The following is a 26,303-nucleotide window of genomic DNA, read 5'->3' on the forward strand; positions in this document are numbered from 1 at the left end:
TTTTCTTCTCAAATTTTAATATCTTTCTTCATAATACTAAATATGTTGTCACCCATTCTTGGCATAGAAGTCTACTGAGTCCACATCCATAGGGAGCAATTGAAAATTCTGTGTGTGTGAGTTTGCTTTGATTTATGTTCTATTTGGTTATAAACTTTACTGCAGCTACAGGAATAAAATTTGGCTATTATAAACGTAACAATTATTATTTCAGAAGCATAAAATTGAACAAAGAGTTGATACCAGGTTAAAAAAATAATCACTTTTTTAAAAGCTAGATGATTTGTGTTTTAGCCCTGGCTCAGGTCCTAAGCAGTTTTATAACAGTAGCTAAGTAGTAACTTGCATAAAGCCCAGTGTTCTCATCAGTTAAACGAACTCTTTATAATAATTCCTAAGGTTCCTACTGCTCAAGAACTCCAGTCCAAGCCTAGCTAACTTGGATACCAGGTAACACTGCATGCTCATTTACTGAACTTAGGGAAGTATCACCCACATGAAGTTGTTCTCACAAATGTCTTTCATTTCATGGCTTAAATTAATAGTCATCATAACATGTCAAATGTTTGTTTTCTCTATAGTTTAATGTACCTAGATATAGCTGACTAAAATTAACAGGTGATTTTCTTGGATGTTTAAAATAATTGGTTGATATTGGTTAATAAGCATAATGTACCTAAACTGACAAGATGAAACTCAAAGAACTAGATTTCACAGCTTAATAAATTTCAACAACACAGTAGATCTGCATATGAGGGGAAAGAATAGAGGCAATTTGAAGTGAAGAAGAACTCGAAGCATACATTTGGAAGAAGTACACTTTAAGACTCAGTCACTTGAACTACTCTGACTGGAAAACAATTCCATAAACACGATTCAGAGGTTGGTTCTAAAACACTGAATTCCTGTTCCTTCAATACCTAGAGTACTCTCAAAAGAGCAACTCATGTAAAAACTCACCACCATGAACACTGCACAAATTGAAACCATAAATAGCCAAGAGAGAAGAAAGGAATGTATTGGGGTGGGTGAGAAGGGAGGGTGGCTGAGTATTCCTTATTCATGTGTTCAACAATTATTTATTAAGCAGTTATTATATGCCAGGTACAGTGTTAAGCATTGTGGATACTTTGGTAAACAAAATATAGTCCTTTCCTATTAAAACAATCTTCCACTCTATCAAAAAATAAATAAATAAGAAAAGAAAAAAAAAGGAAAATATCAATTTTCTCTACTTGGTCACCTCTTTTAACTTCCCCATCTTATTGGGCTAATTATTAACCATGTGCATGCCATGTATTTCTTTTGAGAAAGTGAAAGATTCTAAAATCTTCAAAATTTGGAAAGTAATTACAAAATCAAAAACTGTAAGTAAAAAGAGTTTAAAGAACATGTTTTATTCTGAAAAATAAAATATTCTGATTTTTTAGTTCTATAGTTTACTTTTCCTCTACAATTTCTGATATGTGTTTTCAATAGAGAAAAACCCACAAAACTAGGTGTACAAAAATACAGTACAAATAATTTTGATGCCTATATCCAATTGAAACAAAATATAATAGTCTGAATTTTGTAAGGGAGTTCAAGTTCTTTGAAAACATCCCCTTTATAGACAATATGACCTCAAATAGTTCATTTTAATCAATGTTTTATGTCACAGAGTGCTATATTTATTATTGACAGGTGCTTAAAAATGCTTCTTCACTTGGTCATTTTCTATAAAAGTATCTGCAAGCCAGTCTAGACCAAGGTCTATAGCTTGTGATTATACAGATCTCCGGAATGTCTTCAGGACGTATAATTACTACATACAGAACACTTATTCACACATTTAAATGGAAGTGAAATGTAATCTAAAAAATGTAAAGCTATATACTAGTTTCAAGAATACAAAAGTAAACAATAGGAAACAACGTTCATTTCATCAGTGTATTACTATGAGGTATTTTGCTTCCTCTCTCTCCTAAATCAAGTGTTCTGATTGTAATCGAAGGATCAGGATGGGGACAGAAGAGGGAAAAGGGCACCTGCAGTTCACATGTGGCAAGAGGCTTGGACAAGAGGAATTTCTTTTCTCCCCTTGCAGTACGGATTTATACACAACTGACAAAGTGCAGCTGTGACCACATTTTAAGAACGCCTAAAAATGCCCAGGGGTCTAATTCCTATCACAGATATTTTAATCACTTTATAAAATGTTAAAGCATTTATTCCTTTCATATTAAGTAATCTCAAATATCCCAAATTGTACACTACAAGTCTCTATGTGAGTAACAATCACAGAATTTAAAAAAACCATAAGAAATGTGCAATTTCTTTTTCTACAACAGAATAAAACAGTATAATGTTTATGCAAATCAAGCTAGCAGAAGAATAAAGTAAACAACACATTTCTTAACTTCTTAATATAGTTCAAGGTGGTGTAGTGGCCACCTCTTTTCTTGTTTTCATGAAAATCTCTTTCCTCTGCACCATGTTATGTAGAACTTTAAGAATATAATGTACTGAAGATAATTTAAAATAATTTTCTAAACTATGTCCATAACCACCTCCATGACTGCTCCCATCTGATGGTTAAAATCTTACAGTATTAGCTTGAATTTCATCTCTGCCTCACATGTTTCAAGCAGGGAAGCAGATTCAGTGCCTCAGAACACTTTACAGGGTTTCATTATCAATCAGGTTATGTTCCCAGTGACGCTTTCAGTAAAATTATCTTATTCGAATGAACTCTCTTGGACTGAAGTAAACAAAGCTGTAGCCCATTGCTCTCACATACTCTCCATTCATTTATTTCGTTTTTCTTTACTTAGACTTACAGCACGTGCCCTAGAAAGAGCGCATGTTGAATATTCCTGGAGTGTCACAATATGTGATACAATAAAACAGATTACAGCCCTACCTTTCTTTCACAGCAGTGGTGCCAAGCACAGGTATACCGGAGCAATCAATTTGTTCTGCAGACAGTAAGGCTTTCACAGAATACTAATGTAAAATCTCTTTTCTTTCTCCTTTGCCTTGACTCCCCAATGCCCAGGTCCCGACCAATACAAGGAGGAGGGCGGTATGTCTTCTGCTGAGATAACCACAACTACTAATCAAGTATACGTGTACAAGGGCACAGGATTAAACCTCCACCAAGCTTGAGTCAGGGTTTGATAGCAGCTAAACACATGCACAGCATGGTCAAAATTAAACACACACACACACACACACACACACACGTACCCACGCACACACACGTGCCATGAAAATACAGATGTGTCTACTTCGGTGAACTAATTCATCACACTCTACCATGCCTCGTTTTTTTATCTCAGGGGCATAAAATTACCTCCTGTTGAACTGAGGACTTAGATTCAACAGTGCCCAACAATTGTTTTTCCAGAAACGAGAATCATGATCAGTCTTCTTTGTATTCAACTGTTAACCATTTTTAAAACTAGGCATTTTTTTCTTAATTGTACTATCCAGCGCAGTTTTAAATGAATTTATCATTTCAGGTATTACATAGGGTTAATAGACTCGGCATGGATTCTTCAGATTTTACACTTAAAAATATATTGTAATAGCTCAAGTCTACTTTCTCAAGAAAAGTATGTGCATTACCAGTAATAAGACATACAAAAGATTTCCATGTATCTTGAAGTATTTACATTATGAATAATCCCAAGCTATTTGAAAAATATTTTCAGGTCTCAACAATTATTTAAAAAGCACCTTTAACACTTCATAATTAAAGTGTTATGGTTAATCTTACAAATCTACAGTTCTGGTGTTCTTTTCAATTAGACATCTTCACTTGGCTTATTTTTCTTTTATTCAAAATGTGAAAAGGTATGCCAGTCATTGAGTAGGCAAATGACAGAAGTTGTTAAATATTTTTTAACAACATACATTGCCACATTTTAATTTGGCTGCCTTAATTTTCAAATAACTCTTGAAAAGTATTGATAGTTAAGGGGCTGCAAACTAAGCAAAAATTAAGAACAAAAAACTCTAAATAACTGAGGAAACTTATTAGGAGGCATCCTAAGCCATTCTGTTTTCATGTAAACAACTGCTTTAACACTGCTAAAATACATGTGTCTCATTTTGCACTTTTTCTATTTCTTAAAAAAAATCAGTAGGAACAATTAAGAAATACTAGGGACTCAATGAAGTATTGCAATAATGTTTAATCGATACTGATGCATTTGTCCTTGACACACTGACCATGTCATCAGGCTACTGTCATGTGATATCATGTCATTTCTCCACCTGGCTCATGACCTTGTCCTCTAAATGACCTAAAGCTTCCCTCAAGTAGCAGGAGGCCCCTCCCCGCTGTCTCAGCAAGGTCGAACGGGTCAGCGTGTCCTCATCTATAATCCACCACCATTTGTCAGCAGGGAGGCTGGAGGAGGCAGGCTTGCTACAAGGGGAGAATGCCCAATTAGGCAGCTGTCACACAAAGCATAGGCTGCAAAATTATCCCCTGTCAAAAGAAAGAGCAGCTGCGGGTGCCAATTACAGCAACCTTTCAACCCTTTAGGTACTGGAAACTACACAGAAGTAAATGAAGAACAATTAGTGATAACAAATCGATGAATTAGGACAGTAAATTAGAAATTACTAGCAGGTGAGCTTGGGTCACACATGACATTTAGGGCACACCAGACTCCAGGAAAGGGCAGGATGCAATGAATCACACTAACCATTTCCTCACATATAGATTGCCCCTCCAATATTTTCTTTTTGCAAATCTGAGATCTTTAAAATACCCATACCTAAAAATATGTATCTTAATATACACACCCTTTCATTTCATGGACCCCCAAAATTGTTTCTCAATAGGAGAAAAATCCTTCAGAATAATAAGTCTAGTTCATTCTAACTTGTTTTCACACAGTCCAACATGTTATCCCCTCAAACAAATTTAAGTGTGGCTCACAAAATCCAAAATATCAGTTTAAATCATCACACTTAAAATATTGTACTTGTCCTGATTCTACTTCAGTGAAAAAGCAACTGGGTATAAATTCTGAGAAAACTGCTTTGCTAATATCATAATGTTGAAGGTAACTTTCTCTACACAATGTCATTTTGTGGATAAAAAAATAACTGCCATGTGTGCTTCTATACACAATATACATAAAGAAAATATCAACCACAAAAATACTCTCTTAGATTGTTCTGTTCCAATCCTTCAGAGGTGATACACATTAAGTCTCAAGCACAGAAAGCCAATGCACTTGGACTTTGTCCAACTAATTTATTTGGTAGTTAACATTCGCAGGCAGCGAAGGAGGAACATGAGGAAACAAGCCCCACGAAGGGGAGCAGATCCAATATGGCTACTGAGTGTTCATGGACATGGTTTCATTGTGCCTTAAAATGTCATGCATGTTCAGAAACAACTTTCTTAAAGTCCATTTTTAACTAAGATTAATTTTTTTCCATAGAAAAAAGATGGTCTTCGTACATCAATTCTTTGAAAGTTGAGAAACCTGAATGATACGTGCTGTTATTTCTAAAGAGGCAGGAGAAAATTGCTTAACTAGACTTCTAAATCACAAATGGATAAAAGTGAGGAAGAGAGAAGGTGAGGCAATAAAGAAGCACTTTACTCACCCACCTCCAACACATTATAAACAAATCACAGTTGCCAGAGGGAAAAGTGTGTAATTCCTAGTTCCTAAGCCAAGCCATGTGATAACGTTTCTAGGAAATAGATGTCATGGAGAGAAAACTTCTCCATTAAAAGTTTATCTGAGAATTTGATTTATAAATTATATTTCATCATTTAAAAACTGGGCATTTATAAATTCTCTTAAGTTTAGAATGCAACCCTCTAAAGTCAGACATAAGGAATTCAAAGCAATGACAAGTAGATAGGAATGAACGAGTTAATGCCTTTAGAATTCAGCTTCCATCATACATGGGTGACTATCTCTTTAAATAATTTAAATCCTCTCCATCAACTACAAAGCTGTTTTGAAGCCATTTAGCTTTGTTCTTTACATGTGTTCTAATTAAGAAATGACCTTGTCATCACACACACCAGAAATCCGGGATTATTTCCTACAGCAAAAATTCACAGAGCCCCCCAAAGAAGAAAAAGGGGGGTAAAAAAGACTTCTTCCTCAGTTCCTCACTAAAGGAAGTTGTTGGTTGGTTGAATGCTGAGGCAGTTTCCCCGCATAATTTTTTTTGTTGTTGTTGAATGTCACAGGGCGGGTTAGCGTGACCTTGAGCTGCATCAGCAGCACAGCAAGGGTCGAGATGCCTGCAGGCGCCCTTGTACTGGATTTGCAAGACAAAAACCTTCAAACTGGCTGAAGGACATCTTAAATCTCTTCAAAGGTTTTCCGAACTAATCTGGGCTGCTCTTAGCAGGATCTGTGCCAGTGTGAGAAGCAAAATTAAAAACAAGGTCTTTGACAGGATGTTGTCTCCTCTTAACCCTTCCCAAGCAGAATAGAACAAACCACCAGCATTCTGGAGAGAGGGTTTACCTAGAAGCATTCTTTCATAACAAATTATGTAAGCAGACAATCACAAAGAATGGGGCAGTTATTAGTTCTCAAAAGTAAACAACCCTTCCATTGTGCTTATTAAAGAATTCAGGTCGAATTCTTTCTTGACTATATTTCAGTGTAGTGAATGTAAAACTTAAAGCTCTATTTGTATCTTTCAGATTTGTAGCACAGTGATAGGTTAAGACTAAAAAATATTTCCATTAATATTTATCTCTAGAATTTTCATTTTTAAAAAAATACATGGTTTTAGTTGGTTAAGTCACAAACTTCATGCATACTGCATATAGCTTACTAAAATTACAGGTAAGGAAAATTACATTATAGCATGTTTACTAAATTTCTTATTCCCAACATGATGAATACATTCTTAAGACGGAAAAAAAAATCATTAGAATAGTGAGTGACACGAGTAAAACAAGGTAAAGTAATCTCGGTCTTGTTATAAAAACATCAGCATGACATTTGATGTTTTAGCATTACCAGCGCATGGGCCAAAAGAGAAAGTATTAATGCCAGTAGAGGGTGTTTGATTCTTCCCTGGCAATGCTCTCAAAATTTAATTTAGTAGCTAAAGTAGGCAAATGTTTAAATCATTACTCTAGAACAACAAAAGGAAAAAGATGAATAAAATAGTCCTGGCTCTCAAGAAATAAATAGTCTGGTGGAACAAACAGCTGTAATGCTTAAATCGCAATATACGCTAAAATCAGTGTGTCTCCATCTATAACATGCTGGTTTGTCATCATCAGATGTAAGGTATGTCGTGATTAGCTCTACAGAGTATTTAGTGTAAGTATTTAGTGTAAGTACAGAATTTAATAAGATCTAAGAGGTTGCAAATTATTCTCTTTTAAAAAAACAGACTAAATAAATTCAAGATAACTTGAGTAATAACCACACTTTCACTCACTTGGATTCAGGTATGTTTTTCTAAACAAGACAGGAAAAGGACAGAGTAATAACACCTAGTGAGTAAATAAGACCCGAGAGTGCATCGTGTTGGTGATTTTCTTCCTTAGTCTCTGTGCGAAAGGAGAGAGAGTATATACTGTGCTAAATGCAATGACTGAAATATGTAAAAAGTGCTCTAGGAACACAGATAGGCTGTAACCAGGTTTTTAGTTTATATGTACACGAGCAGGTGGTGGTCAGTGATGGTTAAAACATGAGTAAGGGCTAGCCAGGCAGAAGAGAATGGCAGCCATTCTAGGGTCCAGAAATAGCACTCAAAGGCAAGGAAGAGCTGAGTGTGACACAGGAAGTGTGGTAGCCCAATGGGAGTGGAGATTAGGCTGGAAATGCAACTGGGACCAAGGACTTTGAATCAAGGCCATGCCAAGAAGCTGGCCTTTATCTGGTGGGTTTCTTTACAAGCAATGGTATTATTAAAAGCATATTAGAAAAACAAAACCAGAAGCTATGGGAGTTGTTGATAGCTTGGAGGGAAGAAGAAACTGTAGATCAGTTAGTGCACTGCCATGGTCAAAATAAGGCAAAGGCAGGAGAGTTGAAGAAAAAGACAGCTCTGGAAACAATGAAGGCTGCTTTGAATATTTAAAAACCAATTTGTTTAACATCAACAGTGCTATAAGACAGGGTGTTATTTCATAGCAACTTTATTAAATCAAAGATAAAAACGATAAAAATAATTACTATATCTCAAGCCTAGGTTTGATAAACACTGTGCTAAAAAAATGATTTCTACAAAGTTTCAAAAAAGTAATTCTTACAGGGGTGCTTTAAAGAGTCAGAATCAGATCCTGTTTGAAGTCTGAATTTTGTACTTTGAACTATCAACCTTCATTAAGTATTAGGTAAGGGTTTTGCTTACTAAGACAGCAACATGTACCTTTTCAGAACAGTGTGAGAGCGTATTTCCCTTGGCTATAAGACAGAGATGTCCAACTTAAATTATAATGTGGTTCTTGGAGCTAAGAGTTCTATCCAACACTAATGAGAAAAAAAATTAACTCAGCAAACATTTATTGAGTCCCGACTATGTTTAGGACACAGAATTAAAAAATAAAAACTACCCAACATTCTATCAGCTTCATGTTTTTAGATGATCACTCATAATGATATCAAGTCCTCAAATTCCAGCTTGCATGACATCATCACACAATAAAAAGACTATGAGTAAAAACAGTATGAAGCTGTCAGTAAATCAAGTGTCGGAACTAGCAGCCATCTTGGTATTCCGATCCAGCTGAAAGGTACACAACGCATTCCCAGAACCCTCAGGGAAGACCCAGCACCAATGTAATTTGAAGAGCGTCGTCAGATAGAGACTGACTGTCTCGCTAAGACCTCAGAAAGAATTTAACAGAGTATCAGCCAAGGTAAGAGGGTAGGGAGTAAAACAGAACAGGAGTCACCAGGGCCAAGTAAATATCTGCCAGAGAGCAGACTGTACTCTCAGAAAAGGACCGCCAGCATCAGGGATCAGGTTGAGGCAAGTGGAGGGGAAGGTCACGCAAAGGAGAGAAGGAAAGACTTGAGGGGAAGCCTACTCAATCCTGCAAAATAACACATCAACTTCATTTTGTGAAATTTTTTTAAACGACCAAACCTCTGAAACCTCTGGAGTTGGGCGAATCACCGTAGGAGAAGTATTAGAAGGTACACAAATCATAAAGAGGACTTGAAAGCCGGGGTAGGGGGGGAAATCGACAGGGCATAACTAGGAATGACCTTACTGAGTATCCACAAATAAAATGACTTCTCCTTGAGTAAGCATCTCTGTCTTACAGCTGCCAAGCCAACGCTGGCAGTAAGTTCCAGCACATTCTAGGTCTAGACATTAATAGAAAAGTGTGTAATATGATACACCGTGCAGTTATTAAAAAAAAACTTATTAGTCTACAAACACAAAAGCAAGGTTAACATTATTGGAATAAAAATATAGAAGATTCTGTTCTCAACTAGACAAGTGAATTGCCATAATACAGCAGTTCTCAAAGGGTGGTCCAAGGATGCCAGAGGTGGCCATGACCCATTCAGGAGGCACATGAGGTAAACACTACTTTCATAATACTAAATGATATCTGGCTTTTGGTATCATTCCTTCATAAGTGTACAGTAGAGTTGTCCAGAGGCTATATACATGGAATGCATCCTTGTGTAACTCTTGTTTTAAATTTTTTCTCAGTTTAAATTTCTAATATGATAAACATCAGTTGATATGAATCTCATAAATAAAAGCTCTCTTGGGTCCTTGATAATTTAAGAATACAAAGTTGTCTTGAAAGCAAAAAGTCTGAAAGCTGCTGCTATTAATAGTTGAAAAGTACAATGTTGGTTTTCTTCAAACATAATCTCTTCTAATTTCAAGAATTTCCACTATAATTATGGCAGATATATATTGTTCTCTGTGCAGAATGTCCCTAAGACCAAGACGAGGAAAGAAAAGAAAGAACTTTCTAAAAAGATGAGTAAACTAAGGAGGATATGAAAAATCTCCCATCTCTAGAGTCGCTATTATTCTGAATTTACCATACAAGGAGTAACAAATGTACAAATATTTATAAAGAAGCTGCTATGTTGTTAAGAGCTGAAGTTATAAGGATAACTAAGTGATAAACCAGCCCTTAGTGGGCTCACAATCTCATCGGGAAAAAACAGAATCAACAACATAGTGAGATGCTACTAAAAAGAAGGCATGGATAAAGTGGAGAAAGCACTGAAAGACACAATTTTTGGGAGAAGACTTAGTGGTAAGGCAGGGAACACCGTTTTTAGTGAAGGTTCTCTACAGAGGCTGCATGTGAACTGACTCTAGGGACAAACAAGGCTTTCTCAACTAGAAAAGAAGCTTCAGTATTCTTCAGAAAGTAGGAGGACCATCAGCCCAGTCCAGGAAGCACAATGGCACAGAGTATGTTCTAGAAACTTTAAGTAATCACCTCCAAGAATAAAAATTGCCAGTAATGACAAACTTTTATAGAACATGACAAAATAATTTAATGGCATGTTCTATAAAAGTTATAGATAATTAAATTTAATGATGAAAGATGTGGACTTAGATTTTGTAGTCTTGTTAAAAACTTCTAATCTGTCATATAGCTTTTTAAAAAGACAATAAAAGTGAGTTACTAAAAAAAATAAAATAGAAACAGACAAACAAATTATTGGCCTTTACTGCAGATATTTTGAGAAGCACTAGCTTGGAGGACAGGCTAGAAGATGGCAGGTGGGGAGGAGGTGCAGAGAGGGGCGGCAACAGCAGGAGACAAAGCTTCAAGCTAGAAGCTTACACAGACTGTACTATGAACATTTTTTTAAATAAATAAATGCAAAAAGGAAGCAAATGAGGTTTGAAAATTACTCATATACCTCTAATCCAGAATGAAGAAATTCTAGTTATCTAAATAAAATGCATAAGCTCTGACGTTAGAATCAGACAATTTTCAGATATGCAAACCACAGGCCACATTGTTGAAGGGCAAATGTAGCAGGGAATCAAGGAGACTATCAGGTTCACAACAGTTAATTTCAGTGAAAAAAGACCAGGGTCTGCGTAAGAAGAGAAAGCGTATTGACAGTTTGATCAACACTTTTAAAATTATTTTGATTCCTTCATTTGAAACCTTTCATGGAAGAGAAAAAAAAAAAACCTGAGTTGATATGGAGGCTTCACATATAGCGACTTTATAAAATCTGGGTTGATATGGAAGCTTAGTCTAGTAGGGATCTTCCTCCCCAAACAACATAAGTTATATCAATTAAGATACTAAGTAAAAGACTTATGGAAAAGTCAATTCTTTAAAGATATCAAATTAAAAAAATGTTAATTGTATTAATGTTTCCCATAGTAACAGTAAGTTAGGACTAAGGAAGGTCTATTACTTTTCTATGTTCATTATGCTATTGCAATTGCTACATCATTTTTGATCAGACAAGTAACACAAGTAAGCTGGAGTTTTAGGAAGATCTGGTGGTTGTGAAAGACTCGAACAAGGATGTCAGTAAAGAGGCTTGCCAGCACAAGAGCTCCAGATGAGAAATGATAAGACTGAACGAAGATGGCTGGCTGTGAGAAAGGGAATTAAGAGTGGATGCAAGCAATGCTGGAAACTAACAATGATTCATTTGAGCCAAGCATACAGATTTTCTTACCAGGGTTATCCACAAGGCCAGGAAAACACTAGTGAGAAGGCCAAATTGGTTTACGGCAATTAATTCCAACTAGGACAACTCACCCAGATTATAAATTGATCTTTCTTTCACCAGCATCATGTTCCTACTAAAAATCCAGTGTGAAAGTTTAAACACATTTTACAAAGAGTTATTTCTTAAACAAATAAAAAAAAATATGACTTTGAGGAGTGTTTTATGAAGCTGGAAAGGCATTCCATGTATACAATTAGCCTACTTTACCAACCTTGTAACCCAGCTCATCAGTACTGGCACTTTTTTGTTTGTTTTGTTTGTTTTGAGATGGAGTCTTGCTCTGTCGCCCAGGCTGGAGTGCAGTGGCACGATCTCGGCTCACTGCAAGCTCCACCTCCCGGGTTCACGCCATTCTCCTGCCTCAACCTCCCGAGTAGCTGGGACTACAGGTGCCCGCCATGGCGCTCGGCTAATTTTTTGTATTTTTAGTACAGACAGGGTTTCACCGTGTCAGCCAGGATGGTCTCGATCTCCTGACCTCGTGATCTGCCCGCCTCGGCCTCCCAAAGTGCTGGGATTGCAAGCGTGAGCCACCGCGCCCAGAGTACTGGCCCTTTTTTTAAAAAAAAATTTATATAGATATTTTATGTCTGACATGAAAGTTTTAAACTCAAGACATCTATTCTACTACAATAGTTGTCAAAAATTTAATCAAGCTAGAAAAAAGTACAATACAGAACTCTTCCTAGTGGAAAATCATGACATATAACAATAACAATTCCGTTAGAGAAAATTAGTATATTCAAGTGTTTAAGCTAAATTGATTTATGGTCATTTAGTTAACACTACCCAAGATATTCTCTGTTTTTCTATCAGCAATTTCTATCAAAATTAGCTAATAAATATTATACACTGAGATAAACAGCACAGAAAGTATATAAAGTCCTATAAAATATAAAAAATGGTGAATTAATTTGGTTAGTTAATCCATATGATGATTGTATCTCTCTCAAAAGAAGGAGCTAACAAAAGAGCAAGGGAAACATGGCCTAAGACACTAAAAGGCTTTTTAAACACTCCATTCTTTATTTAGTTTGCAATATTCAATAAATTACATCCTTTTTCCTCCCAATCATTATCTTTGAGCTTTCAGTCAAAAAAACATTACTATACTTAAAAATATAACATAAGTGTTTTGCAGGGTATGACAAACTATAGTAAAAACCTCATAAAACATTAGTTTAGAATCTTCAACTTGTCAAATACTCATCTCCTGAGATATACCAGATCCTCCTTTTGGAGACACAGTCCACTGGTTAATGAAAGGCTTATTGAAAAGACATTCTATACTTTGACCCAACACCTCCCAAGCTTATTTGACCATGGACTGTTCATTCAAAAGGAAAACATATTTAACACAACACATTTTAGAAAAAACACATTTGACATAATCATCTTTAAAATCTAAAAACATTTAAAAATATGTGAAAGGAATATAGAAAAATCACTACTAGTAATTCGTTTTTATAAATTTTTAGTTTTCAAAGTTGTTCACTATATATTATAATGTCTTTTTTTTTGTTTTTTTGAGACGGAGTCTTTCTCTGTCACCTAGGCTGGGCACGATCTTGGCTCACTGCAACCCCGACTGCCGAGTTAAGTGATTCTCCTGCCTCAGCCTCCCAAGTAACTGGGACTACACGCACACGCTACCACACCTGGCTAATATTTGTATTTTTAGTAGAGACAGGGTTTCACCATACTGGTCAGGCTGGTCTTGAACTCCTGACTTTGTGATCTGCCCACCTCGGCCTCCCAAAGTGCTGGGATTACAGGTGTGAGCCACCATGCCTGGCTGTCTTTTTTTTTTAATCTGGAAGAAAAATCTAAATTTGACAATTTTCTAAGAACAACTCATTGGCTGTGTATATTTACCAGATGGCTACCTATAATTTACTTATCCAACTCTTAGTTGGATCCAGTGAGCATTGCTTATCATTCTGGCTACGTGGTAAAACAAAGCTGTTGAAAATTAAGAACAACAACAAACCAATTATATCTTGTGGCAGGGTGGTCACAGGAATATGCATGATTATAATGTTAATTTTAATAGAATTAGAAGTTCAGAAATGGGGTTCAATATCAATTGTTTCATCAAATATAAAAGCAGATTTCAGACTACCAACCAGTGACTAACACCTAATTATATGTGAATAAAAAAATTTTAGTATTTACAAATAATTGGCTCATTGATTTTAAATTCCAAGTTTGGGTAAAAAAAATATGAATATATGAAGTGACTTGCAACCAAATAATTATTAGTAATTTTATGCAGTCTTTTAAAAAATAACATTTTAAAGATTTTCTTGATGAAATTACAAGAAAAGCTAAGCATTTAAGTGGCTGATTAAAATAACTTCATTACTAGGTTTTCGGAACATTATCAGAACAGTGAAGAAAAAGCAGTTAGGATTATCCATATGAGGCCTACAGGTAAGGAGCAAATTTGGCTCAAAGTTGCCATTCTCCTTTTGAAACACTGTGGTCAGATAAAACATGGTGAATTTTAGCATGCTGTATCTGCTCTCTCTCTCTGACCAGAGTTTTTCAGTTAGCTAGATGAAACTGAACTATTCACAACTGATTATGAGCACAATAATCAATCATTATGCCTTTACCTAGTTCACTTGGATTTCTCCTTCCCAGAAATAAGCAGCATAAGGTCCAAGAGCTTAAGACATGACAAATTCATTTAGGTTGTAGCTATACTAGAAAACAGGAGTGTTAATCCAAGTAGAATTAACCATGCGCTCATCGTCTTTTTTGTTGCTCTGCCCACCTACTTGTGTTAATTTAATCCAATTACTTTATCATTTCTCAGAAATGCTAATAATGCTCTTTCCTTTGTGAGAGGAATTTTAATAATTCCAAAAGTAATCACTGGTCTATACTATAATAAACACACAATAATCAAACATGCTTCTATTTTTCCTCAAAACGGTAATTAACTTTTTATCTGAAATCAGGGATTGCTATTTTAGGATTTGTATTAACTGTCCATTTTCTCTGGCTTTTGATAAATCAAATTAAGTGTTATCAACAAAAATACTATTTCTTCTTTCAAGCTTTCCAATTCCTCTCTCCAGAAGTAATCTACACACTGAATTCTCAAGAATATTTTTCTCCACTTCTCTTATGGCATTTAACCCCTTTTACTGTTTGATTACATTATTTATCTACATTTATTCTTTCCATATAAGTTCCTTAAAGGAAGGATTGTATCTCTTTCATTTTTTAAACCACATTGCCTGATGAAATAACTTGCACAGATGAAGCACATAATACATATTTTGAATTATAAGCTAATTTATAACTGAGAAAGAATTGTCTGAAATATATTAAAGTCATAATGATTAAGCCTTAAGAACTCAGAAAAAAAATATTCTCACCGTCTGTCTCCAAGCTCTGAGCCTCTGCTTTCTGAGAAAGAAAATTGAGAAGGCTGTTGAAAAGTAGCTCTGATGTCATCCGGAGTCTTCAGATTCCCCGTCCTCCTTCAGTCAAGTGTGCATCTTAACAAGAGGGAAAAGATAGTTTGGCATCTATTCCAAACCAGATTCTGGAACACCTTTTGATGAAGTTCAACTTATCCCATTACCTTTTCTTGTTCAAGTTCAATCCAAAAGTAGTCATTTGACAGAAAAATATCAATTGTTTATGAATGCTGGTTCATTAACGGAAAGCAATAGATCTTTGCTTTCCAAGTAATAATCGATAAAAGTAGCTACTTCAACAAAATAAGCTGTGAAAAAGGTTTACAGTTGCTAGGATGTGTTTACTAAACTTTGTTAATTTCAAATTTCTTAGCGTGCTGTGCTAAATTAATTAATTTACATGCAAAAAATTATAAATCCTCCTAAATGTGTATTTCTTTAAAAAAAGAGTAGCTATAGTTTTTCTTATATGTAACTTTTTCAGTTTCAAAATACCAAGTATGTAATCTTTGCAGCAAAAAAATTGGTAATAAATATCAAATGCCCTATATCCATAAAAAGATTTACACAACAATGCCCAAAGTAGATTTATTTTTAATAGTCAAAAACTGGAAACAACTGAAATGCCCATCAATAGGTGAATGAATCATATGGTATATCCATACAATACAATTTTACTACTCAGTATCAAAACAGAATACACACAACACATATGGAAAATAAATATGGATGAATCTCAAAATAATTACCCTGAGTGCAAGAAGCCAGACAAAAAGAAACATATTTTGTGTGATTCCATTTGGATAACATTCCAGAAAAGGCAAATTCATCTATTGTGAAAGAAAATAGATCAGTGGGGTTGCCTGGGGATGAAGGATGCCCAAGGGAGGGATTACAAACAAATGTCATCTTAATGGTGATGATGGTTTCACAGGTGTACACACATGTCAAACTTGTCAGATTGTTTCTTAAATATGTGCAGTTTATTCATCAATTATACCTCGATAAAACTGTAACAAAAATTAAATGCCTTAACATGTTACATGTCCATTGATGCAGCAATTCTATGTCTAAGATTTATCCTAATTTAAAAAATCATGGATAGGTGTAAATATTTAGCCATAAGGATGTTCAAAATACATATTATTATATTTGTGCAGTGCATTGTATACAGCCATAAAATGTCAAAATGAAAAAATTAGAAATAGTTAAATAAACTACAGTATATTACATCATGGAATATTATGTAGTCATTAAAATATTATACAAGAAAATTAAATTATATGAAATTATATACTATATAAGTGATAAAAACAGGAAACAACATTATTTCAGCATAATTGAATTTTTGTTTTAAACAAAAGTAAATGCAGTAATTATTTCTGCATTTAGAGGTAATTATTATTTTTTTTTTGCTGATTTGTATTTTCTAATTTCTCTACAGTAAATACATACATATTACTTTTCTAACAAACACCACAAATAAAATGATGCAAATAGGAAAAAATCTAAAATTGTCCACTCCCTAATACAAGTATAAAACTCCTAAGAGGCAGTGCACAATACAGATGTAGTTCTGAGCTATCACACAGCCACCAGCAGCACCCTACTAAATAGCTGTGGGAAAGAGACAGGTCTGACACATAAACGGGAGCATCATTAAATGAGTAATGCTTTACCAGTTACAAAAGGCTATCATGGACATGACTGTATTTGATTTTCACAACTCAGTGAAATGAGCAAAGATTCCATTTTATAGAGGAGCAACAGATACTGAGCAGGGCTGGTTAAGTCATATGCCCCAAATTATAGACCTTGGACTCAACCAAATCTTGACTATAAATTCAGATAGGAATTCTAAGAAGAGTAGGAAACAATCACTTGCCCTGATTATATATACCTAGAAGGATGTGATTCACACATCAACTTAACAATAACCATATTTGCAATTACATGAGTACTCCTATTAGAATGCGGTAGGGACCTTGGGAATTTCTGAAGTCTCCAATCCCCAATCTCTGAAGCAATATTCAAGGCTCACCCATCTTCCCGTTATCAACATTATCTACCAACTCACTGAAATTCCAGTAGAATTTAATTGTTGAGTTTTCAATTACCTTTTTTCCTTCTTGACAAAAAGATTATAACCTTTTATTTTAAAGTTGGAACAAGAAAGTAACCATAACTATATTTAAGAATGCTGGCCGGGCACGGTGGCTCACACCTGTAATCCCAACACTTTGGGAGGCCGAGATGGGCAGATCACGAGGTCTGGAGATCAAGACCATCCTGGCTAACAAGGTGAAACCCCATCTCTACTAAAAATACAAAAAGATTAGCTGGGTGTGGTGGTGGGCACCTGTAGTCCCAGCTACTAGGGAGGCTGAGGCAGGAGAATGGCGTGAACCTGGGAGGCGGAGCTTGCAGTGAGCCAAGATCGCGCCACTGCACTCCAGCCTGGGTGACAGAGCAAGACTCCAAGGAAGGAAGGAAGGAAGGGAGGAAGGGAGGAAGGGAGGGAGGGAGGGAGGAAGAAAGGAAGGGAGGAAGGGGAAGGGGAAGGGGAAGGGGAAGGGGAAGGGGAGGGAAGGGAAGGGAGGAGAAAGAAAGAAAAGAAAAGAAAAGAAAGAATGCTGCAAATAGTAATCTATAAATTGATTACTGGAACTTTAAAATATGAACTTGTGGGCTAAATCTTTTTTTGGTCTAGGTATATAGAGAAGAAACCCTACAAACTGGCATATTCTGTAAAGAAAACCACCAACTCCTGAGAAGAGTAAAAGGAAATATCTCTAGAGGAACATTATTATTATCATTATTATTTTTATTTTTAGAGACGAGGATCTCGCTATGTTGCTCAGGCTGGTCTCAAACTCCTGGGTTCAAAGGATCCTCCCAACTCAGCCTCCCAAGTAGCTGGAACTACAGGTGTGCACCACGGTGCCCAACTTAGAGGAACATTATTAATGAACTGGTCATTATCTGTTGATGACACCATAAGGAATCCTTACAGCTACTACTCTTACCAACACTCCCAGAACTAAGAGACTTAACAGGTAATGGTAACTATAGTTTACTGAGCAATTACTACGTCTCAAACATAACAATAAGCCTTTTACAGATATAATCTTTAAAAAACCCTATAAGGTGATTATTATTATCCCCAGTTTGTAGATGAGGAAACTGGGTTTAAATTACTCCAAACCACAAAGCCAATAAGAGACTGAGGTGGAATTCAAATCCCAGTATTTTGGAAAAAGACAGGGCCTTGACAGTTCTCTGGAACATAAATTCTGATTTTTCTCTACTACTGTTCATCTACAATGGTCTCAATTCAGGTAATGCAAAACACTTGGTACTAGCAAGTGTTTTGCTAGTGCTTTGCAAAACACTTGGTACTAGCATATGAACTTAATGAGCCTACATTTTCCATGTAAAAAGTTAAAAGTATTCCGAGCCCACAATTTGTATTTGATATTTTGTCACATTCTAGAATTGTTTATGTTAATGGCTGGTCTCTACTAAGACATTATTATACTCCTTTTGAGACCACACAGAAGATAAATTAGAAGAATATTTAAATAAAACCAACAAAAGATAACACAAAATGAACTACTCTAACATTAATACTTAAAGTTTTCCTATATTAATAAGTGAGTAAATTAGCCTTCAGTTCAAGTCAGTGAAACTGAATATGCCAGATGTGTTTTGAATCATGACAAAAGAAGCATGTCTAATGAATAAGAAAATTTTAAATAACTTCATCATAATTATATTATGAAATATTATACAATCTTTAAAATGGATGTTTTCAAAGACATCCATTTATTTAATAACGTGGTAAAATTATCAGAATACAATGCTAAGAAAGCAAGATACTATTCATCTGAGTTGAACAAATTGCTAAACAAATTAGAAGGCTAGACGCTATGCTAGGTGCTGCAATTACAACATGAATAAGACAAACACAGTTCCCATGGGAAAGAGACAGGAAAGAAGCAAACAGAAAATAAAACAATTGAAGATTTCAAACAAAGCAAGAGGTAGAGAGGAAGCTACTTTACATAAAGTGATAAGGAAAAGCAAAAGCTTCTCTGAGAAAATGACATTTAAGCTGAGAAGGCCCTAGTCATACAAAGAATACAGTGAAGAGAATTTCCAATAAAAGAAATGGTGTATGCAAAGGACGTGCCTGCTTAAGGAACTGAGAGATGACCAAAGTAGGTAGTAATGAGCAAGGAAAAAAATAGTAACAAATTAGGTCAGAGATATGAGCATAAAGTACGACCTCAAATTTGTTTTTTAATGTGTTACCCCACACACATATACACACACCATACTGAAGGGACAGAGAACACAATGATAACAGTGATATTCTAGATGGTAGGAAAAGGAGTTGGGGTTATTTTCCCTTAATATTTCCACATGCTCCAAAATAGGCTGCATAAACATTATAATGAGAAAAAAAATGGCTAGAACTTCCAGTCCAGTGTTGAAAAGAAGTGGTGAGGGCAAACATTCATGCTTTGTCCCCATTTTATGGAGAAAAAATTCCACCTTCCATTATTAATTATTATTATACAGCTGTAGTATAATACAGCTGCTATTCCCTCCTCCCTATGTGTAGTTTTTGAGTTTTGTTTGTTTGCTTTTATCACTGACGTGCTGGATTTTGTCAAATGATTTTTCCTGTATCTATCGAGATAATCATGTGAGTTTTTACTCTTTTATGTGGGTTTTTAGTCTTTTAGTCTATTAATAATATACATTATATTAATTGTTTCAGTGTTAAAACAATCTTTACTTTCTAAGATAATTGCCTACAACTAATATCATATTAACGGTGAAAGACTGAATGCTTTCCCCACCTAAGATTTGAAGAAGACAAGGATATCTGATGTCTACTCAGCGTAACAAATGTAAAGACAGACTGAAAAAGAAGTCAAAATTATCCTTATATGCAGGTAACATGATCTTGCTTGTCAATAATTCTAAGGACTCTACAAGAAACCCAAAATAAATAATAAAAAAAAGTTTAAAAAGGTTTATGACAAGATCCACAATCAACTGCATTTCTTTTATTTATTTATTTATTTTGAGACAGAGTCTCACTCTGTCGCCCAAGCTGGAGTGCAATGATGCAGTCTTGGCTCACTGCAACCTCTGCCTCCCAGGTTCAAGCAATTCTCCTGCCTCAGCCTCCCAAGTAGCTGGGATTACAGGCATGCACCACCATGCCTGGCTAATTTTGTATTTTTAGTAGAGACGGGATTTCACTATGTTGGTCAGGCTGGTCTTGAACTCCTGACCTCAGGTGATCCACCCACCTCGACCTTCCAAAGTGCTGGGATGACAGGCATAAGCCACCGCATCTGGCCATTAAATTTATTCTTAAGCTTTATTCTTTTTGTTACTCTTGTGGCTGAATGGAATTTATTTTTGGATGGTTTGTTGCCAGTATATAAGAAATGCAGCTGGGCACGGTGGCTCACGCCTGTAATCCCAGCACTTTGGGAAGCAGAGGCAGGAGTAAAACATGTGCACTCAAAACTATAAAACACTGTTGAGGGAAATTAAAGAAGACTTGTTTATTGGAACAAAGATTCAGTTGATTGAAAGATCCAATATTACTAAGACGTCAATTCTCCCTACATTTATCTACCTAAATGCCATCGTAATCTTTTTCTAGAAATTGGTACTAAGATATATATGAAAGTATAAAATACCAAGAATAGTGAAACAACTTGGAAAAAGTATGAAGCTGCAGGACTTAAACTTATCTAATCTCAAAACATACTATAAATCTATATGGTAACCAACAGTGTTGGTCCTGCTATAAAGATACACATACAGGTAATGGAACAGAATACAGTCCAGAATAAACTCCCATTCATAGTCATTTGATTTGCAACAAATATGCCACTGCAATTAAAATAATAGTCTTTTTAATACATGGTGCTGGTACAGTTAGATATCCATATGTGAAAATAAATAAATAAGTGTAAACCTGTATCTCTCAACATACAAAAATAACTCAAAATGGATTATAGTCTGAATTGTAAAAATTAAAACACAACTTCTAGAAGAAGGAATAGGATAAACTCTTATGACCTTAAGTTACAGAAATATTCCTTAAATAAGAAAACAAAAGCACAATCTATTTTAAAAAATGAAAAATGGAATGTCATCATATTGAAAGACAATCCACAGAATGGAAGAAAATATATGCAAATCATATAATTGATGAAGATACAGTATACAGCATATATTAAAACCCTTTTAAGTCAGCAATAAGATAAACTAATCAAATTTTTTTTAATGGACTAAAGATTTAAAGGTACTTCACCAAAGAAGACATGTGAATGTTTAGTAAACACATAAAAAGATGCTCATTGTCATCCATTAAAGACATGAAATATTAGTAAAATCACAATGAGATCACATTACACACTCACTAGAATAGCTATATGTAAAAAAAAAAAAGACTGAAAAAACTCAAAGGTTGGGGAGGATAGGAAGAAATTGAAACCTTCCTCCATTGCTGGTGAGAATGTAAAAACGGCATAACCACTTGAAAAACAGTTTGGTGGTTTTTCAAAAAGTTAAACATACATGAATGTATACCCTTGCAATGACCCACTAATTTTACACTGGAGTACCTAACAAAGAGAAATGAAAATATATGTCCACAAAAAATCTGTCTACAAATGGTGATATCAGCATCAATCATAATAACCAAAAACTGTAAACAAAACAAACGCCCATCAACTACTAAAGGCAAGCTAAAGTGTAACCAACGAAAAAAGGGAATGAACTAACGATTCACGTCACCAAGGATGAACCTCAGAAACTTAACGCTTAGTGAAAGAAGCTAAATACAAAAGATATCTATATTGTATGATTCCAAAAAGATATCTATATTGTATGATACCATTTATATATGAAATGTCTTAAAAAGCTGAACTGTATGTAGAGAAAGCAGATCACCTCCTGGGGCAGGAGAAGAGAGCAGAGATTGGAAATGGGCGTGAAGGACTCTGTGAAGACATGAAAATGTCCTAACGCCGGACGGTGGTGATGGCTGCAACATCTGAGTGCATTGACTCAAAACCTTCAAACTGAACACTTGCAGTGGATGAATTGCTTGATACATGTAAATTATATCTAAATAAAGCCATGAAAAACAAAAATAAAAATGATATATTTATACAAAATCATAAATTTATTTAAAATGAGTCTGATGTGCTGACAAAGGTCTAATATCCAGAGTTTACAAAGAGTTTAAACAAATTTACAAGAAAAAAAAAAAAAACATTAAAAGGTGGACAAAGACATGAACAGACAGTTCTAAAAAGAAGACATGCATGCGGCCAGCAAATATAGATATAAAAGCTCAACATCACTGATCATTAGAGAAATGCAAATCAAAACCATAATGAGATACCGTCTCATGCCTGTCAGAATGGTGATTATTAAAGAGTCAGAAAACAACAGATCTGGCAATGTTGTGGAGAAAAAAGAATACTTTACATTGCTGGTGGGAGTGTAAATTAGTTCAACCATTGTAGAAGACAGTGCGGCAAGTCCTCAAAGACCTAGAGGCAGAAATACCATTTGACCCAGCAATCCCATTACTGGGTATACACCCGAAGGATTATAAATCATTCTATCATAAAGACACATGCACATGTATGTTCACTGCAGCACTATTCACAACAGCCATGACACGAAATCAACCCAAATGCCCATCAGTGATAGACTGGATAAAGAAAATGTGGTACATATATACCATGGAATACTATGCAGCCATAAAAAGGAATGAGATCATGTCCTTTGCAGGGACATGGATAGAAGCCATTATCCTCAGCAAACTAACGCAGAACAGAAAACCAAGCACTGCATGTTGTCACTTAAAAGTGGGAGCTGAATGATGAGAATACATGAACACACTTCTGGGGAACAATACACACTGGGCCTTTTGGGTGGGAGGTGCGGGGGGAGGGAGAGCATCAGAAAGAATAGCTAATGGATGCTGGGCTTAATATCTAAGTGATGGGTTGACCTATGCAGTAAACCACATGGCATATGTTTACCTATGTAAAAAACTTGTGCATCCTGCACATGTACCCCAGAACTTAAAATAAAAGTTGAAGAAAAAAATGAGTCTGATGTAAAACACGCTGCCACTTCTCTCATTATTTTAAATAACAATCATACTTTAAGATAAAACTAATGTATTACAATTACTCTTTGGAGAATGCAAAAGTAGAATTAAGATGACTATCCACCTTCTTCATACACTACTGGTGAGAATGTAAAATGCAGTGTAGCCACTAAGAGGAACAGATAGTTCCTTAAAAAGCAACATCAAGTTACGACATGACCCAGGAATTCCACTCCTGTGTATATACAGAAGGGAAATAAAAACCTGATGTCCATCCACTGATAAGTAGATAAAACGTGATAAATCCATACAATGAAGTATTAATTAGTCACAAAAAAGAATGAAGTGCTGACACATGCTAAAACATAGTCAAACTTTATTATGCTGAGTGAAAGAAGCCAATCACTAAAAATCACATGTGATCCCATTTCTATGGAATGTACAGAATAGGCAAATTAATCTAGACAGAAAGATCAGTGGTTGTCTAGGGCTGGGGTGAGAAAGGATGGAAATGGAGAGTGACAGCTAACAGGTGTGGGGCTCCTTTTAAGATCATGAAACTGTTAAAAAAAAGACTGTGGTGTTGGTTACACACCTATGTGAACATAAAAACTATGGAACTGAACACTTTAAACAGGTGAATTTATAGTATGTAAATTATATCTCAATAAAGCTATAAAAATGACTATTCACCTGATACTTATTAAAACATCAAAAGTAATTTCAGGGTAAAAACCTAGGTCTCTAATCTTACTTGTTTGCTTTTGAAGTTATGTCACATTTATCAGAACAGTTTGTTAATATTCAATTAATTCTGGCTAAATATAAGAATACTTTTTTAAAAAAAAAATCAACTGTATTTTTATACACCAGTAACAAACAGAAAACAACATTTAAAAAATATCCAACAGCAAAGCATACCTAGGAATAAAAGTAACTTGTAAATACTGCATGTTCAATATAAATAAAACATTGGAAGGCATTAACAAAGAAACTTAAATAATCCAAATAAATGGAATGACACACCATGTTTATTATATAAATACTCAGTATCGTAAAATGACAATTTTTCCCAAATTAAACAAATGCTGTTAATGCAATACCTATCAAAATGTAAAAGGTTTAATAAGTTGATTCTAAAATTTGCATGGAGCAGCAAAAGCCCATGAAAGAGAAAAAATCCTACCACCAAAAGAAAATAGTAGGAAACTTGCCTTGCCAGATACCAAAATGTATCATAAAGTTCTAATAATTAAGCTAGTGCGCTCCTGGAAAAAGAGACAAACGAATTGATTGCTGGAGAAGTAGACTATCACACAGAGAAAATATTTGACAGAAGTTACACTTTAGATCCCCAGAGAAGGGAGACATCATTCAATAGTGCTGAAACAACTGGTTACCCATTGTGGAGGCAAAAGTGGATTCCTGATGTCTAACATATAAACAATAAATTCCAGAGGGATTAAAGTTTTAAATAGAGCAGGCACGTCTTTAATATTTTTAAAACAAAATGTAAGAGGATATCTTTATGATCTCATAGTAGGAAACGTTTCCTTAAGACACAGAAAGGGTTAACTATATGTAAAGCGTTAAGATTAATAAATTCAAATGCATTAAAATTGAAAACTTCATTCATCAAAAATACAACAGAAGATGAAAAATGAACAACACCATAAAATACACAGCCAAAAAAATTGGGGGTTGGTGTGATGGCTCACGCCTATAATCCCAGCACTTTGGGAGGCCAAGGTGGGTGGATCATTTGAGGTCAGGCGTTCGAGACCAGCCTGGCCAACATGGTGAAATCTTGTCTCTACTAAAATACAAAAATTAGCTGGGTGTGGTAGCGGTCACCTGTAATCCTAGCTACTAGGGAGGCTGAAGCAGGAGAATTGCTTGAACCCAGGAGGCGGAGGTTGCAGTGAGCTGAGAACGCATCACTGCACTCCAGCCTGGGCGACAGACAGAGACTCTGTCTCACACACACACACACACACAAAAACTTTGGTATCCAGAATGTGTGTGTGTGTGTGTCCTATAACATTTTAATTAAATATGGGCAAAATAGAGGGGGTAGCCCTAATAAGAGGGGTCAGAGAGCTCAAGCAGGATGAGGTGGGTGTCACTGTGGAGTGGAAGAAATGATGTCGTATGGGGAATTCGGGCCCAAGCTCTAGATCTGTATTGTACTTGTTATTGTATGTGTTATTTTAAAATTTTTAAAAAATTAAGACATAAAAGTATTTAATGTAAAGTTTTAAGTACATAACGTACAAAAGGTATGAACTCACATTTCACGAAAGAATACACTAATGGTGAATAATCACATGAAAAGATGTCTAACCTTATTAGCAATCACAGAAAAGCAAATCAAGACCAATAAGATGCCATTTTGCATCCAACAAATTAAGAAAAGGGTGGTTTGAGGTGAGCAGGATGACAGAGAAGTCCTTGCACAGGAGTGGTCCAGCACTGGCTATCAATGCCCAAGCTGGAGCAGAACGGTGTCCACAAAAAGATGCACTGTGGTGTGCAATGTAGAAATCGATGTGGGATGAGAACGGCTTCCACATAAAGGTGCTTTGAGGCTCAAGTAAAACTAAGGGGCAGGGTGAGGGACAGGAGAAATGGCAGATTGACTACATACAGGGAGAATGATCAAATAAAGTAGCACTAAGGATCACGGTAGTTAGGTTTCTCACTGTAAGAGGAGGTACAAAAAGGGAAGGAAATATAACTCAAGCCTATAGGATTGGAATGAAATTAGAGATATCAATATGATCAAGGGACGACATGTCAAAAAGATACTGAAGGGGGTCCCGCTGGCAAAATCAGGGACAAGATGAGCACCAAAATAAGTTACAATAGTAATGGATTACAGCTCACTGAATAAAATACGGGCTCATAAGCACACACTGATACAAATAAATTAACCAAAACTGTGATCAGGAAAGGGATTTTACATAGTTTCAAAGCACCTGCATGCAAAATAATTATTAATTACAGAGGGAAAAT

General features: G+C 35.5%; 1 protein-coding gene across 11 annotated transcripts in view; it reads right to left on the minus strand.

Annotated features, from left to right (window-relative positions):
* Positions 1-26,303, minus strand: part of NRIP1 (nuclear receptor interacting protein 1) — a 107,399-nt gene that overhangs the window by 38,431 nt on the left and 42,665 nt on the right. For 8 of the 11 annotated variants that reach the window (XR_008496420.2, XM_054468586.2, XM_054468589.2 and 5 more), the window contains exon 3: positions 15,080-15,202. The exons of the other annotated variants lie outside the window; for them this stretch is intronic. The gene's annotated coding sequence lies outside the window, so the exon portion shown is untranslated. The remainder of the gene's footprint in view (positions 1-15,079; positions 15,203-26,303) is intronic. 11 annotated transcript variants of the gene reach the window in all.

The sequence above is a fragment of the Pongo pygmaeus genome, chromosome 22, assembly GCF_028885625.2.
Source record: "Pongo pygmaeus isolate AG05252 chromosome 22, NHGRI_mPonPyg2-v2.0_pri, whole genome shotgun sequence".
NCBI lineage: Eukaryota > Metazoa > Chordata > Mammalia > Primates > Hominidae > Pongo > Pongo pygmaeus.